General features: G+C 40.6%; 1 pseudogene; it reads left to right on the top strand.

Annotated features, from left to right (window-relative positions):
- Positions 1–14,309: 14,309 nt before the first annotated feature.
- LOC130363240 (U2 spliceosomal RNA) lies at positions 14,310–14,469 on the top strand (annotated as a pseudogene).
- The last annotated feature ends 3,604 nt before the right edge of the window (positions 14,470–18,073 follow it).

Here is an 18,073-nt window from a genome sequence, read left to right as displayed (position 1 = left end):
TGAAATGTACCAGGAAGGTAGGGTTAGGGTTAGGGTTAGGGTTAGGGTTAGGGTTAGGGTTAGGGTTAGGGTTAGGGTTAGGGTTAGGGTTAGGGTCAGGGTCAGGGTCAGGGTCAGGGTCAGGGTCAGGGTTAGGGTTAGGGTACAGTTGTGTGGCTCATACAATTTTAAATGTCATTTGATGCTCTCCTTAAGTTGAAATGTACCTGGAAACTAGTATGAGGGTGAGGGGGAGGGTTTTCCGACAGAAGAGGGGTGTGGCTTATATGATTTTGAGTATGATTTTAAACACATTTTTGTTCTCTCCTTAATTTAAAATGTACCAGGAAGTTGGGTTTGGGTTTGGGTTGTAGAACAGTTATGTGGCTTATACAATTTTAAATGTCATTTGATGCTCTCCTTAAGTTGAAATGTACCTGGAAAGTATTATCAGGGTGAGGGTTTTCTGACAGAAGAGGGGTGTGGCTTATATGATTTTGAATATGATTTTAAACACATTTTTGTTCTCTCCTTAAGTTGAAATGTACCAGGAAGTTAGGGTTTGGGTTTGGGTTGTAGAACAGTTTTGTGGCTCATACAATTTTAAATGTCATTTGATGCTCTCCTTAAGTTGAAATGTACCTGGAAAGTATTATCATGGTGAAAGTGAGGGTTTTCCGACAGAAAAGGGGTGTGGCTTATACGATTTTGAACACATTTTTGTTCTCTCCTTAAGTTGAAATGTACCTGGAAAGTATTATCAATGTGAGGGTGAGGGTTTTCCGACAGAAAAGGGGTGTGGCTTATCCGATTTTGAACACATTTTTTTTTTTCTCTCCTTAAGTTGAAATGTACCAGGAAGGTAGGGTTAGGGTTAGGGTTAGGGTTAGGGTTAGGGTTAGGGTTAGGGTTAGGGTTAGGGTTAGGGTTAGGGTTAGGGTTAGGGTTAGGGTTAGGGTTAGGGTTAGGGTACGGGTTAGGGTACAGTTGTGTGGCTCTTACAATTTTAAATGTCATTTGATGCTCTCCTTAAGTTGAAATGTACCTGGAAACTAGCATGAGGGTGAGGGGGAGGGTTTTCCGACAGAAGAGGGGTGTGGCTTATATGATTTTGAATATGATTTTAAACACATTTTTGTTCTCTCCTTAAGTTGAAATGTACCAGGAAGTTAGGGTTTGGGTTTGGGCTGTAGAACAGTTTTGTGGCTCATACAATTTTAAATGTCATTTGATGCTCTCCTTAAGTTGAAATGTACCTGGAAAGTATTATCATGGTGAAAGTGAGGGTTTTCCGACAGAAAAGGGGTGTGGCTTATACGATTTTGAACACATTTTTGTTCTCTCCTTAAGTTGAAATGTACCTGGAAAGTATTATCATGGTGAGGGTGAGGGTTTTCCGACAGAAAAGGGGTGTGGCTTATCCGATTTTGAACACATTTTTTTTTTCTCTCCTTAAGTTGAAATGTACCAGGAAGGTAGGGTTAGGGTTAGGGTTAGGGTTAGGGTTAGGGTTAGGGTTAGGGTTAGGGTTAGGGTTAGGGTTAGGGTTAGGGTTAGGGTTAGGGTTAGGGTTAGGGTTAGGGTTAGGGTTAGGGTTAGGGTTAGGGTTAGGGTTAGGGTTAGGGTTAGGGTTAGGGTTAGGGTACAGTTGTGTGGCTCATACAATTTTAAATGTCATTTGATGCTCTCCTTAAGTTGAAATGTACCTGGAAACTAGTATGAGGGTGAGGGGGAGGGTTTTCCGACAGAAGAGGGGTGTGGCTTATATGATTTTGAGTATGATTTTAAACACATTTTTGTTCTCTCCTTAATTTAAAATGTACCAGGAAGTTGGGTTTGGGTTTGGGTTGTAGAACAGTTATGTGGCTTATACAATTTTAAATGTCATTTGATGCTCTCCTTAAGTTGAAATGTACCTGGAAAGTATTATCAGGGTGAGGGTTTTCTGACAGAAGAGGGGTGTGGCTTATATGATTTTGAATATGATTTTAAACACATTTTTGTTCTCTCCTTAAGTTGAAATGTACCAGGAAGTTAGGGTTTGGGTTGTAGAACAGTTTTGTGGCTCATACAATTTTAAATGTCATTTGATGCTCTCCTTAAGTTGAAATGTACCTGGAAAGTATTATCATGGTGAAAGTGAGGGTTTTCCGATAGAAAAGGGGTGTGGCTTATACGATTTTGAACACATTTTTGTTCTTTCCTTAAGTTGAAATGTACCAGGAAGGTAGGGTTAGGGTTAGGGTTAGGGTTAGGGTTAGGGTTAGGGTTAGGGTTAGGGTTAGGGTTAGGGTTAGGGTTAGGGTTAGGGTTAGGGTTAGGGTTAGGGTTAGGGTTAGGGTTAGGGTTAGGGTTAGGGTTAGGGTTAGACAGTTGTGTGGCTCGTACAATTTTAAATGTCATTTGATGCTCTCCTTAATTTGAAATGTACCTGGAAAGTATTATCATGGTGAAAGTGAGGGTTTGACGACAGAAAAGGGGTGTGGCTTATACGATTTTGAACACATTTTTGTTCTCTCCTGAAGTTGAAATGTACCAGGAAGATTGGGTTTGGGTTGTAGAACACTTGTGTGGCTCATACAATTTTAAATGTCATTTGATGCTCTCCTTAAGTTGAAATGTACCTGGAAAGTATTATCAGGGTGAGGGTGAGGGTTTTCCGACAGAAAATGGGTGTGGCTTATACGATTTTGAACACATTTTTTTTTTCTCTCCTTAAGTTGAAATGTACCAGGAAGTTAGGGTTAGGGTTAGGGTTAGGGTTAGGGTTAGGGTTAGGGTTAGGGTTAGGGTTAGGGTTAGGGTTAGGGTTAGGGTTAGGGTTTTAGGGTTAGGGTACAGTTGTGTGGCTCATACAATTTTAAATGTCATTTGATGCTCTCCTTAAGTTGAAATGTACCTGGAAACTAGTATGAGGGTGAGGGGGAGGGTTTTCCGACAGAAGAGGGGTGTGGCTTATATGATTTTGAGTATGATTTTAAACACATTTTTGTTCTCTCCTTAATTTAAAATGTACCAGGAAGTTGGGTTTGGGTTTGGGTTGTAGAACAGTTATGTGGCTTATACAATTTTAAATGTCATTTGATGCTCTCCTTAAGTTGAAATGTACCTGGAAAGTATTATCAGGGTGAGGGTTTTCTGACAGAAGAGAGGTGTGGCTTATATGATTTTGAATATGATTTTAAACACATTTTTGTTCTCTCCTTAAGTTGAAATGTACCAGGAAGTTAGGGTTTGGGTTTGGGTTGTAGAACAGTTTTGTGGCTCATACAATTTTAAATGTCATTTGATGCTCTCCTTAAGTTGAAATGTACCTGGAAAGTATTATCATGGTGAAAGTGAGGGTTTTCCGACAGAAAAGGGGTGTGGCTTATACGATTTTGAACACATTTTTGTTCTTTCCTTAAGTTGAAATGTACCAGGAAGGTAGGGTTAGGGTTAGGGTTAGGGTTAGGGTTAGGGTTAGGGTTAGGGTTAGGGTTAGGGTTAGGGTTAGGGTTAGGGTTAGGGTTAGGGTTAGGGTTAGGGTTAGGGTTTTAGGGTTTTAGGGTACAGTTGTGTGGCTCATACAATTTTAAATGTCATTTGATGCTCTCCTTAAGTTGAAATGTACCTGGAAACTAGTATGAGGGTGAGGGGGAGGGTTTTCCGACAGAAGAGGGGTGTGGCTTATATGATTTTGAGTATGATTTTAAACACATTTTTGTTCTCTCCTTAATTTAAAATGTACCAGGAAGTTGGGTTTGGGTTTGGGTTGTAGAACAGTTATGTGGCTTATACAATTTTAAATGTCATTTGATGCTCTCCTTAAGTTGAAATGTACCTGGAAAGTATTATCAGGGTGAGGGTTTTCTGACAGAAGAGGGGTGTGGCTTATATGATTTTGAATATGATTTTAAACACATTTTTGTTCTCTCCTTAAGTTGAAATGTACCAGGAAGTTAGGGTTTGGGTTTGGGTTGTAGAACAGTTTTGTGGCTCATACAATTTTAAATGTCATTTGATGCTCTCCTTAAGTTGAAATGTACCTGGAAAGTATTAGCATGGTGAAAGTGAGGGTTTTCCGACAGAAAAGGGGTGTGGCTTATACGATTTTGAACACATTTTTGTTCTCTCCTTAAGTTGAAATGTACCTGGAAAGTATTATCAATGTGAGGGTGAGGGTTTTCCGACAGAAAAGGGGTGTGGCTTATCCGATTTTGAACACATTTTTTTTTTCTCTCCTTAAGTTGAAATGTACCAGGAAGGTAGGGTTAGGGTTAGGGTTAGGGTTAGGGTTAGGGTTAGGGTTAGGGTTAGGGTTAGGGTTAGGGTTAGGGTTAGGGTTAGGGTTAGGGTTAGGGTTAGGGTTAGGGTTAGGGTTAGGGTTAGGGTTAGGGTTAGGGTTAGGGTTAGGGTTAGGGTTAGGGTTAGGGTTAGGGTACAGTTGTGTGGCTCATACAATTTTAAATGTCATTTGATGCTCTCCTTAAGTTGAAATGTACCTGGAAACTAGTATGAGGGTGAGGGGGAGGGTTTTCCGACAGAAGAGGGGTGTGGCTTATATGATTTTGAATATGATTTTAAACACATTTTTGTTCTCACCTTAAGTTAAAATGTACCAGGAAGTTAGGGTTTGGGTTTGGGCTGTAGAACAGTTTTGTGGCTTATACAATTTTAAATGTCATTTGATGCTCTCCTTAAGTTGAAATGTACCTGGAAAGTATTATCATGGTGAAAGTGAGGGTTTTCCGACAGAAAAGGGGTGTGGCTTATACGATTTTGAACACATTTTTGTTCTCTCCTTAAGTTGAAATGTACCTGGAAAGTATTATCAATGTGAGGGTGAGGGTTTTCCGACAGAAAAGGGGTGTGGCTTATCCGATTTTGAACACATTTTTTTTTTCTCTCCTTAAGTTGAAATGTACCAGGAAGGTAGGGTTAGGGTTAGGGTTAGGGTTAGGGTTATAGGGTTATAGGGTTATAGGGTTATAGGGTTATAGGGTTATAGGGTGTTAGGGTTAGGGTTAGGGTTAGGGTACAGTTGTGTGGCTCTTACAATTTTAAATGTCATTTGATGCTCTACTTAAGTTGAAATGTACCTGGAAACTAGTATGAGGGTGAGGGGGAGGGTTTTCCGACAGAAGAGGGGTGTGGCTTATATGATTTTGAATATGATTTTAAACACATTTTTGTTCTCTCCTTAAGTTGAAATGTACCAGGAAGTTAGGGTTTGGGTTTGGGCTGTAGAACAGTTTTGTGGCTCATACAATTTTAAATGTCATTTGATGCTCTCCTTAAGTTGAAATGTACCTGGAAAGTATTATCATGGTGAAAGTGAGGGTTTTCCGACAGAAAAGGGGTGTGGCTTATACGATTTTGAACACATTTTTGTTCTCTCCTTAAGTTGAAATGTACCTGGAAAGTATTATCATGGTGAGGGTGAGGGTTTTCCGACAGAAAAGGGGTGTGGCTTATCCGATTTTGAACACATTTTTTTTTTTCTCTCCTTAAGTTGAAATGTACCAGGAAGGTAGGGTTAGGGTTAGGGTTAGGGTTAGGGTTAGGGTTAGGGTTAGGGTTAGGGTTAGGGTTAGGGTTAGGGTTAGGGTTAGGGTTAGGGTTAGGGTTAGGGTTAGGGTTAGGGTTAGGGTTAGGGTTAGGGTTAGGGTTAGGGTTAGGGTACAGTTGTGTGGCTCATACAATTTTAAATGTCATTTGATGCTCTCCTTAAGTTGAAATGTACCTGGAAACTAGTATGAGGGTGAGGGGGAGGGTTTTCCGACAGAAGAGGGGTGTGGCTTATATGATTTTGAGTATGATTTTAAACACATTTTTGTTCTCTCCTTAATTTAAAATGTACCAGGAAGTTGGGTTTGGGTTTGGGTTGTAGAACAGTTATGTGGCTTATACAATTTTAAATGTCATTTGATGCTCTCCTTAAGTTGAAATGTACCTGGAAAGTATTATCAGGGTGAGGGTTTTCTGACAGAAGAGGGGTGTGGCTTATATGATTTTGAATATGATTTTAAACACATTTTTGTTCTCTCCTTAAGTTGAAATGTACCAGGAAGTTAGGGTTTGGGTTTGGGTTGTAGAACAGTTTTGTGGCTCATACAATTTTAAATGTCATTTGATGCTCTCCTTAAGTTGAAATGTACCTGGAAAGTATTATCATGGTGAAAGTGAGGGTTTTCCGACAGAAAAGGGGTGTGGCTTATACGATTTTGAACACATTTTTGTTCTTTCCTTAAGTTGAAATGTACCAGGAAGGTAGGGTTAGGGTTAGGGTTAGGGTTAGGGTTAGGGTTAGGGTTAGGGTTAGGGTTAGGGTTAGGGTTAGGGTTAGGGTTAGGGTTAGGGTTAGGGTTAGGGTTAGGGTTAGGGTTAGGGTTAGGGTTAGACAGTTGTGTGGCTCGTACAATTTTAAATGTCATTTGATGCTCTCCTTAATTTGAAATGTACCTGGAAAGTATTATCATGGTGAAAGTGAGGGTTTTCCGACAGAAAAGGGGTGTGGCTTATACGATTTTGAACACATTTTTGTTCTCTCCTGAAGTTGAAATGTACCAGGAAGATTGGGTTTGGGTTGTAGAACACTTGTGTGGCTCATACAATTTTAAATGTCATTTGATGCTCTCCTTAAGTTGAAATGTACCTGGAAAGTATTATCAGGGTGAGGGTGAGGGTTTTCCGACAGAAAATGGGTGTGGCTTATACGATTTTGAACACATTTTTTTTTTCTCTCCTTAAGTTGAAATGTACCAGGAAGTTAGGGTTAGGGTTAGGGTTAGGGTTAGGGTTAGGGTTAGGGTTAGGGTTTTAGGGTTTTAGGGTTAGGGTTTTAGGGTTAGGGTACAGTTGTGTGGCTCATACAATTTTAAATGTCATTTGATGCTCTCCTTAAGTTGAAATGTACCTGGAAACTAGTATGAGGGTGAGGGGGAGGGTTTTCCGACAGAAGAGGGGTGTGGCTTATATGATTTTGAGTATGATTTTAAACACATTTTTGTTCTCTCCTTAATTTAAAATGTACCAGGAAGTTGGGTTTGGGTTTGGGTTGTAGAACAGTTATGTGGCTTATACAATTTTAAATGTCATTTGATGCTCTCCTTAAGTTGAAATGTACCTGGAAAGTATTATCAGGGTGAGGGTTTTCTGACAGAAGAGGGGTGTGGCTTATATGATTTTGAATATGATTTTAAACACATTTTTGTTCTCTCCTTAAGTTGAAATGTACCAGGAAGTTAGGGTTTGGGTTGTAGAACAGTTTTGTGGCTCATACAATTTTAAATGTCATTTGATGCTCTCCTTAAGTTGAAATGTACCTGGAAAGTATTATCATGGTGAAAGTGAGGGTTTTCCGATAGAAAAGGGGTGTGGCTTATACGATTTTGAACACATTTTTGTTCTTTCCTTAAGTTGAAATGTACCAGGAAGGTAGGGTTAGGGTTAGGGTTAGGGTTAGGGTTAGGGTTAGGGTTAGGGTTAGGGTTAGGGTTAGGGTTAGGGTTAGGGTTAGGGTTAGGGTTAGACAGTTGTGTGGCTCGTACAATTTTAAATGTCATTTGATGCTCTCCTTAATTTGAAATGTACCTGGAAAGTATTATCATGGTGAAAGTGAGGGTTTGACGACAGAAAAGGGGTGTGGCTTATACGATTTTGAACACATTTTTGTTCTCTCCTGAAGTTGAAATGTACCAGGAAGATTGGGTTTGGGTTGTAGAACACTTGTGTGGCTCATACAATTTTAAATGTCATTTGATGCTCTCCTTAAGTTGAAATGTACCTGGAAAGTATTATCAGGGTGAGGGTGAGGGTTTTCCGACAGAAAATGGGTGTGGCTTATACGATTTTGAACACATTTTTTTTTTCTCTCCTTAAGTTGAAATGTACCAGGAAGTTAGGGTTAGGGTTAGGGTTAGGGTTAGGGTTAGGGTTAGGGTTAGGGTTAGGGTTAGGGTTAGGGTTAGGGTTAGGGTTAGGGTTAGGGTTAGGGTTAGGGTTAGGGTTAGGGTTAGGGTTAGGGTTAGGGTTTTAGGGTTAGGGTACAGTTGTGTGGCTCATACAATTTTAAATGTCATTTGATGCTCTCCTTAAGTTGAAATGTACCTGGAAACTAGTATGAGGGTGAGGGGGAGGGTTTTCCGACAGAAGAGGGGTGTGGCTTATATGATTTTGAGTATGATTTTAAACACATTTTTGTTCTCTCCTTAATTTAAAATGTACCAGGAAGTTGGGTTTGGGTTTGGGTTGTAGAACAGTTATGTGGCTTATACAATTTTAAATGTCATTTGATGCTCTCCTTAAGTTGAAATGTACCTGGAAAGTATTATCAGGGTGAGGGTTTTCTGACAGAAGAGAGGTGTGGCTTATATGATTTTGAATATGATTTTAAACACATTTTTGTTCTCTCCTTAAGTTGAAATGTACCAGGAAGTTAGGGTTTGGGTTTGGGTTGTAGAACAGTTTTGTGGCTCATACAATTTTAAATGTCATTTGATGCTCTCCTTAAGTTGAAATGTACCTGGAAAGTATTATCATGGTGAAAGTGAGGGTTTTCCGACAGAAAAGGGGTGTGGCTTATACGATTTTGAACACATTTTTGTTCTTTCCTTAAGTTGAAATGTACCAGGAAGGTAGGGTTAGGGTTAGGGTTAGGGTTAGGGTTAGGGTTAGGGTTAGGGTTAGGGTTAGGGTTAGGGTTAGGGTTAGGGTTAGGGTTAGGGTTAGGGTTAGGGTTAGGGTTTTAGGGTTTTAGGGTACAGTTGTGTGGCTCATACAATTTTAAATGTCATTTGATGCTCTCCTTAAGTTGAAATGTACCTGGAAACTAGTATGAGGGTGAGGGGGAGGGTTTTCCGACAGAAGAGGGGTGTGGCTTATATGATTTTGAGTATGATTTTAAACACATTTTTGTTCTCTCCTTAATTTAAAATGTACCAGGAAGTTGGGTTTGGGTTTGGGTTGTAGAACAGTTATGTGGCTTATACAATTTTAAATGTCATTTGATGCTCTCCTTAAGTTGAAATGTACCTGGAAAGTATTATCAGGGTGAGGGTTTTCTGACAGAAGAGGGGTGTGGCTTATATGATTTTGAATATGATTTTAAACACATTTTTGTTCTCTCCTTAAGTTGAAATGTACCAGGAAGTTAGGGTTTGGGTTTGGGTTGTAGAACAGTTTTGTGGCTCATACAATTTTAAATGTCATTTGATGCTCTCCTTAAGTTGAAATGTACCTGGAAAGTATTAGCATGGTGAAAGTGAGGGTTTTCCGACAGAAAAGGGGTGTGGCTTATACGATTTTGAACACATTTTTGTTCTCTCCTTAAGTTGAAATGTACCTGGAAAGTATTATCAATGTGAGGGTGAGGGTTTTCCGACAGAAAAGGGGTGTGGCTTATCCGATTTTGAACACATTTTTTTTTTCTCTCCTTAAGTTGAAATGTACCAGGAAGGTAGGGTTAGGGTTAGGGTTAGGGTTAGGGTTAGGGTTAGGGTTAGGGTTAGGGTTAGGGTTAGGGTTAGGGTTAGGGTTAGGGTTAGGGTTAGGGTTAGGGTTAGGGTTAGGGTTAGGGTTAGGGTTAGGGTTAGGGTTAGGGTACAGTTGTGTGGCTCATACAATTTTAAATGTCATTTGATGCTCTCCTTAAGTTGAAATGTACCTGGAAACTAGTATGAGGGTGAGGGGGAGGGTTTTCCGACAGAAGAGGGGTGTGGCTTATATGATTTTGAATATGATTTTAAACACATTTTTGTTCTCACCTTAAGTTAAAATGTACCAGGAAGTTACGGTTTGGGTTTGGGCTGTAGAACAGTTTTGTGGCTTATACAATTTTAAATGTCATTTGATGCTCTCCTTAAGTTGAAATGTACCTGGAAAGTATTATCATGGTGAAAGTGAGGGTTTTCCGACAGAAAAGGGGTGTGGCTTATACGATTTTGAACACATTTTTGTTCTCTCCTTAAGTTGAAATGTACCTGGAAAGTATTATCAATGTGAGGGTGAGGGTTTTCCGACAGAAAAGGGGTGTGGCTTATCCGATTTTGAACACATTTTTTTTTTCTCTCCTTAAGTTGAAATGTACCAGGAAGGTAGGGTTAGGGTTAGGGTTAGGGTTAGGGTTAGGGTTAGGGTTAGGGTTAGGGTTATAGGGTTATAGGGTTATAGGGTTATAGGGTTATAGGGTGTTAGGGTTAGGGTTAGGGTTAGGGTACAGTTGTGTGGCTCTTACAATTTTAAATGTCATTTGATGCTCTCCTTAAGTTGAAATGTACCTGGAAACTAGTATGAGGGTGAGGGGGAGGGTTTTCCGACAGAAGAGGGGTGTGGCTTATATGATTTTGAATATGATTTTAAACACATTTTTGTTCTCTCCTTAAGTTGAAATGTACCAGGAAGTTAGGGTTTGGGTTTGGGCTGTAGAACAGTTTTGTGGCTCATACAATTTTAAATGTCATTTGATGCTCTCCTTAAGTTGAAATGTACCTGGAAAGTATTATCATGGTGAAAGTGAGGGTTTTCCGACAGAAAAGGGGTGTGGCTTATACGATTTTGAACACATTTTTGTTCTCTCCTTAAGTTGAAATGTACCTGGAAAGTATTATCATGGTGAGGGTGAGGGTTTTCCGACAGAAAAGGGGTGTGGCTTATCCGATTTTGAACACATTTTTTTTTTTCTCTCCTTAAGTTGAAATGTACCAGGAAGGTAGGGTTAGGGTTAGGGTTAGGGTTAGGGTTAGGGTTAGGGTTAGGGTTAGGGTTAGGGTTAGGGTTAGGGTTAGGGTTAGGGTTAGGGTTAGGGTTAGGGTTAGGGTTAGGGTTAGGGTTAGGGTTAGGGTTAGGGTTAGGGTTAGGGTTAGGGTTAGGGTTAGGGTTAGGGTACAGTTGTGTGGCTCATACAATTTTAAATGTCATTTGATGCTCTCCTTAAGTTGAAATGTACCTGGAAACTAGTATGAGGGTGAGGGGGAGGGTTTTCCGACAGAAGAGGGGTGTGGCTTATATGATTTTGAGTATGATTTTAAACACATTTTTGTTCTCTCCTTAATTTAAAATGTACCAGGAAGTTGGGTTTGGGTTTGGGTTGTAGAACAGTTATGTGGCTTATACAATTTTAAATGTCATTTGATGCTCTCCTTAAGTTGAAATGTACCTGGAAAGTATTATCAGGGTGAGGGTTTTCTGACAGAAGAGGGGTGTGGCTTATATGATTTTGAATATGATTTTAAACACATTTTTGTTCTCTCCTTAAGTTGAAATGTACCAGGAAGTTAGGGTTTGGGTTTGGGTTGTAGAACAGTTTTGTGGCTCATACAATTTTAAATGTCATTTGATGCTCTCCTTAAGTTGAAATGTACCTGGAAAGTATTATCATGGTGAAAGTGAGGGTTTTCCGACAGAAAAGGGGTGTGGCTTATACGATTTTGAACACATTTTTGTTCTTTCCTTAAGTTGAAATGTACCAGGAAGGTAGGGTTAGGGTTAGGGTTAGGGTTAGGGTTAGGGTTAGGGTTAGGGTTAGGGTTAGGGTTAGGGTTAGGGTTAGGGTTAGGGTTAGGGTTAGGGTTAGGGTTAGGGTTAGGGTTAGGGTTAGGGTTAGGGTTAGGGTTAGACAGTTGTGTGGCTCGTACAATTTTAAATGTCATTTGATGCTCTCCTTAATTTGAAATGTACCTGGAAAGTATTATCATGGTGAAAGTGAGGGTTTTCCGACAGAAAAGGGGTGTGGCTTATACGATTTTGAACACATTTTTGTTCTCTCCTGAAGTTGAAATGTACCAGGAAGATTGGGTTTGGGTTGTAGAACACTTGTGTGGCTCATACAATTTTAAATGTCATTTGATGCTCTCCTTAAGTTGAAATGTACCTGGAAAGTATTATCAGGGTGAGGGTGAGGGTTTTCCGACAGAAAATGGGTGTGGCTTATACGATTTTGAACACATTTTTTTTTTCTCTCCTTAAGTTGAAATGTACCAGGAAGTTAGGGTTAGGGTTAGGGTTAGGGTTAGGGTTAGGGTTAGGGTTAGGGTTAGGGTTAGGGTTAGGGTTAGGGTTTTAGGGTTTTAGGGTTAGGGTTTTAGGGTTAGGGTACAGTTGTGTGGCTCATACAATTTTAAATGTCATTTGATGCTCTCCTTAAGTTGAAATGTACCTGGAAACTAGTATGAGGGTGAGGGGGAGGGTTTTCCGACAGAAGAGGGGTGTGGCTTATATGATTTTGAGTATGATTTTAAACACATTTTTGTTCTCTCCTTAATTTAAAATGTACCAGGAAGTTGGGTTTGGGTTTGGGTTGTAGAACAGTTATGTGGCTTATACAATTTTAAATGTCATTTGATGCTCTCCTTAAGTTGAAATGTACCTGGAAAGTATTATCATGGTGAGGGTGAGGGTTTTCCGACAGAAAAGGGGTGTGGCTTATATGATTTTGAATATGATTTTAAACACATTTTTGTTCTCTCCTTAAGTTAAAATGTACCAGGAAGTTACGGTTTGGGTTTGGGCTGTAGAACAGTTTTGTGGCTTATACAATTTTAAATGTCATTTGATGCTCTCCTTAAGTTGAAATGTACCTGGAAAGTATTATCAGGGTGAGGGTTTTCTGACAGAAGAGGGGTGTGGCTTATATGATTTTGAATATGATTTTAAACACATTTTTGTTCTCTCCTTAAGTTGAAATGTACCAGGAAGTTAGGGTTTGGGTTTGGGTTGTAGAACAGTTTTGTGGCTCATACAATTTTAAATGTCATTTGATGCTCTCCTTAAGTTGAAATGTACCTGGAAAGTATTATCATGGTGAAAGTGAGGGTTTTCCGACAGAAAAGGGGTGTGGCTTATACGATTTTGAACACATTTTTGTTCTCTCCTTAAGTTGAAATGTACCTGGAAAGTATTATCAATGTGAGGGTGAGGGTTTTCCAACAGAAAAGGGGTGTGGCTTATCCGATTTTGAACACATTTTTTTTTTTCTCTCCTTAAGTTGAAATGTACCAGGAAGGTAGGGTTAGGGTTAGGGTTAGGGTTAGGGTTAGGGTTAGGGTTAGGGTTAGGGTTAGGGTTAGGGTTAGGGTTAGGGTTAGGGTTAGGGTTAGGGTTAGGGTTAGGGTTAGGGTTAGGGTTAGGGTTAGGGTTAGGGTACAGTTGTGTGGCTCATACAATTTTAAATGTCATTTGATGCTCTCCTTAAGTTTAAATGTACCTGGAAAGAAGTATGAGGGTGAGTGGGAGGGTTTTCCGACAGAAGAGGGGTGTGGCTTATACGATTTTGAACACATTTTTTGTTCTCTCCTTAAGTTGAAATGTACCAGGAAGGTAGGGTTAGGGTTAGGGTTAGGGTTAGGGTTAGGGTTAGGGTTAGGGTTAGGGTTAGGGTTAGGGTTAGGGTTAGGGTTAGGGTTAGGGTTAGGGTTAGGGTTAGGGTTAGGGTTAGGGTTAGGGTTAGGGTTAGGGTTAGGGTACAGTTGTGTGGCTCATACAATTTTAAATGTCATTTGATGCTCTCCTTAAGTTTAAATGTACCTGGAAAGAAGTATGAGGGTGAGTGGGAGGGTTTTCCGACAGAAGAGGGGTGTGGCTTATACGATTTTGAACACATTTTTTGTTCTCTCCTTAAGTTGAAATGTACCAAGAAGGTAGGGTTAGGGTTAGGGTTAGGGTTAGGGTTAGGGTTAGGGTTAGGGTTAGGGTTAGGGTTAGGGTTAGGGTTAGGGTTAGGGTTAGGGTTAGGGTTAGGGTTAGGGTTAGGGTTAGGGTTAGGGTTAGGGTTAGGGTTAGGGTTAGGGTTAGGGTACAGTTGTGTGGCTCATACAATTTTAAATGTCATTTGATGCTCTCCTTAAGTTGAAATGTACCTGGAAACTAGTATGAGGGTGAGGGGGAGGGTTTTCCGACAGAAGAGGGGTGTGGCTTATATGATTTTGAATATGATTTTAAACACATTTTTGTTCTCTCCTTAATTTGAAATGTACCAGGAAGTTAGGGTTTGGGTTAGGGATGTAGAACAGTTTTGTGGCTCATACAATTTTAAATGTCATTTGATGCTCTCCTTAAGTTTAAATGTACCTGGAAAGTATTATCATGGTGAGGGTGAGGGTTTTCCGACAGAAAAGGGTTGTGGCTTATACGATTTTGAACACATTTTTGTTCTCTCCTTAAGTTGAAATGTACCTGGAAGATAGGGTTTGGGTTGTGGAACACTTGTGTGGCTCATACAATTTTAAATGTCATTTGATGCTCTCCTTAAGTTGAAATGTATCAGGAAGGTAGGGTTAGGGTTAGGGTTAGACAGTTGTGTGGCTCGTACAATTTTAAATGTCATTTGATGCTCTCCTTAATTTGAAATGTACCTGGCTTCTCGGCCTTTTGGCTAAGATCAAGTGTAGTATCTGTTCTTATCAGTTTTCATGCTGGTGGGGATGGGTGCTGCATGGAGGATGCAGGTGTACCAGGGCTTTCCGGGGCTGGTTCTGAGGAATCAGCTCGACGGCTGCCCCGATGTGACCTGTTCCCTCCGGGTCTCGCCATGAGGCTGAGAGGGTCTAGAGCCGAGGTACTTTTGTGCCTCGGGGAGTGGTGACCCCGAGGTGCCGAAACTCACTGGGAGAATAGGCTCACTGAGTTGAAGCACGGGCACCATAATCTCTTCACCTTGTGGCACTCACCTCTTGATTCCCGGCCTTCTGGCTAGGATCAGAGAAATTTTTATAGATCCGGCCGGATGTCCGGGCAGTATATCTGCACACATTCACTTATTTATTTCTTTTTTGTCTCACTGTGTCACTTTTTGCGTGTTGTGTGTTCACAGGATTTGTCAGGATGCGGTAGCCCTTCTGGGTGTCCCTCCTGGCGGTCTAGGGGAGGTGTGTGTGGCCATTAGGTTCCGCACCTCCCTGCAAACACCCCGGGTACTCCTGCTTTGGCAGGGTACCTACCGTAATCGGCTCTGCGGGCAGATACCTTGGCCAACGCCAAGGGGGATGCCGGGAGCATTTGTGGTCCCCTAGTAGCTTCGGCGAAAAGGGACATCGAACCTGGAACCTCGCAGGTACCTTTTGGTCCGGAGGCGAAGGGTAAGGTTTGTTGGGGGGCCTCTCTCCTATCGGAGAAGGGCTTGCGATAGACCGCATCCTTTGTGCACGTTTTTTTTTAGTGTAACACGTTTGCACTTTTTCTTGCACTTTGGGTGAATCGAAAGCACGTTCCTCGGCTTTAGAAAAAAAAAAAAAAAAATAAGTTGAAATGTACCTGGAAAGTATTATCAGGGTGAGGGTTTTCTGACAGAAGAAGGGTGTGGCTTATATGATTTTGGATATGATTTTAAACACATTTTTGTTCTCTCCTTAAGTTGAAATGTACCAGGAAGTTAGGGTTTGGGTTTGGGTTGTAGAACAGTTTTGTGGCTCATACAATTTTAAATGTCATTTGATGCTCTCCTTAAGTTGAAATGTACCTGGAAAGTATTATCAGGGTGAGGGTGAGGGTTTTCCGACAGAAAAGTGGTGTGGCTTATACGATTTTGAACACATTTTTGTTCTTTCCTTAAGTTGAAATGTACCAGGAAGGTAGGGTTGGGGTTAGGGTTAGGGTTAGGGTTAGGGTTAGGGTTAGGGTTAGGGTTAGGGTTAGGGTTAGGGTTAGGGTTAGGGTTAGGGTTAGGGTTAGGGTTAGGGTTAGGGTTAGACAGTTGTGTGGCTCGTACAATTTTAAATGTCATTTGATGCTCTCCTTAATTTGAAATGTACCTGGAAAGTATTATCATGGTGAAGGTGAGGGTTTTCCGACAGAAAAGGGGTGTGGCTTATACGATTTTGAACACATTTTTGTTCTCTCCTGAAGTTGAAATGTACCAGGAAGATTGGGTTTGGGTTGTAGAACACTTGTGTGGCTCATACAATTTTAAATGTCATTTGATGCTCTCCTTAAGTTGAAATGTACCTGGAAAGTATTATCAGGGTGAGGGTGAGGGTTTTCCGACAGAAAAGGGGTGTGGCTTATACGATTTTGAACACATTTTTGTTCTTTCCTTAAGTTGAAATGTACCAGGAAGGTAGGGTTAGGGTTAGGGTTAGGGTTAGGGTTAGGGTTAGGGTTAGGGTTAGGGTTAGGGTTAGGGTTAGGGTTAGGGTTAGGGTTAGGGTTAGGGTTAGGGTTAGGGTTAGGGTTAGGGTTAGGGTTAGGGTTAGGGTACAGTTGTGTGGCTCATACAATTTTAAATGTCATTTGATGCTCTCCTTAAGTTGAAATGTACCTGGAAACTAGGATGAGGGTGAGGTTGAGGGTTTTCCGACAGAAGAGGGGTGTGGCTTATATGATTTTAAATATGATTTTAAACACATTTTTGTTCTCTCCTTAAGTTAAAATGTACCAGGAAGTTAGGGTTTGGGTTTGGGTTGTAGAACAGTTTTGTGGCTCATACAAATTTAAATGTCATTTGATGCTCTCCTTAATTTTAAATGTACCTGGAAAGTGTTATCATGGTGAGGGTGAGGGTTTTCCGACAGAAAAGGGGTGTGGCTTATACGATTTTGAACACATTTTTGTTCTCTCCTTAAGTTGAAATGTACCAGGAAGGTAGGGTTAGGGTTAGGGTTAGGGTTAGGGTTAGGGTTAGGGTTAGGGTTAGGGTTAGGGTTAGGGTTAGGGTTAGGGTTAGGGTTAGGGTTAGGGTTAGGGTTAGGGTTAGGGTTAGGGTTAGGGTTAGGGTTAGGGTTAGGGTTAGGGTTAGGGTTAGACAGTTGTGTGGCTCGTACAATTTTAAATGTCATTTGATGCTCTCCTTAATTTGAAATGTACCTGGAAAGTATTATCATGGTGAAGGTGAGGGTTTTCCGACAGAAAAGGGGTGTGGCTTATACGATTTTGAACACATTTTTGTTCTCTCCTGAAGTTGAAATGTACCAGGAAGATTGGGTTTGGGTTGTAGAACACTTGTGTGGCTCATACAATTTTAAATGTCATTTGATGCTCTCCTTAAGTTGAAATGTACCTGGAAAGTATTATCAGGGTGCGGGTGAGGGTTTTCCGACAGAAAAGGGGTGTGGCTTATACGATTTTGAACACATTTTTGTTCTTTCCTTAAGTTGAAATGTACCAGGAAGGTAGGGTTAGGGTTAGGGTTAGGGTTAGGGTTTTAGGGTTTTAGGGTTAGGGTTTTAGGGTTAGGGTACAGTTGTGTGGCTCATACAATTTTAAATGTCATTTGATGCTCTCCTTAAGTTGAAATGTACCTGGAAACTAGTATGAGGGTGAGGGGGAGGGTTTTCCGACAGAAGAGGGGTGTGGCTTATATGATTTTGAGTATGATTTTAAACACATTTTTGTTCTCTCCTTAATTTAAAATGTACCAGGAAGTTGGGTTTGGGTTTGGGTTGTAGAACAGTTATGTGGCTTATACAATTTTAAATGTCATTTGATGCTCTCCTTAAGTTGAAATGTACCTGGAAAGTATTATCATGGTGAGGGTGAGGGTTTTCCGACAGAAAAGGGGTGTGGCTTATATGATTTTGAATATGATTTTAAACACATTTTTGTTCTCTCCTTAAGTTAAAATGTACCAGGAAGTTACGGTTTGGGTTTGGGCTGTAGAACAGTTTTGTGGCTTATACAATTTTAAATGTCATTTGATGCTCTCCTTAAGTTGAAATGTACCTGGAAAGTATTATCAGGGTGAGGGTTTTCTGACAGAAGAAGGGTGTGGCTTATATGATTTTGGATATGATTTTAAACACATTTTTGTTCTCTCCTTAAGTTGAAATGTACCAGGAAGTTAGGGTTTGGGTTTGGGTTGTAGAACAGTTTTGTGGCTCATACAATTTTAAATGTCATTTGATGCTCTCCTTAAGTTGAAATGTACCTGGAAAGTATTATCAGGGTGAGGGTGAGGGTTTTCCGACAGAAAAGTGGTGTGGCTTATACGATTTTGAACACATTTTTGTTCTTTCCTTAAGTTGAAATGTACCAGGAAGGTAGGGTTGGGGTTAGGGTTAGGGTTAGGGTTAGGGTTAGGGTTAGGGTTAGGGTTAGGGTTAGGGTTAGGGTTAGGGTTAGGGTTAGGGTTAGGGTTAGGGTTAGGGTTAGGGTTAGGGTTAGGGTTAGGGTTAGGGTTAGACAG

The sequence above is a fragment of the Hyla sarda genome, chromosome 3 (genome assembly GCF_029499605.1).
Source record: "Hyla sarda isolate aHylSar1 chromosome 3, aHylSar1.hap1, whole genome shotgun sequence".
Lineage (NCBI taxonomy): Eukaryota > Metazoa > Chordata > Amphibia > Anura > Hylidae > Hyla > Hyla sarda.
The sequence above is the reverse complement of the archived record's forward strand: the minus strand, read 5'-3'. Positions and strand labels throughout refer to the sequence as shown.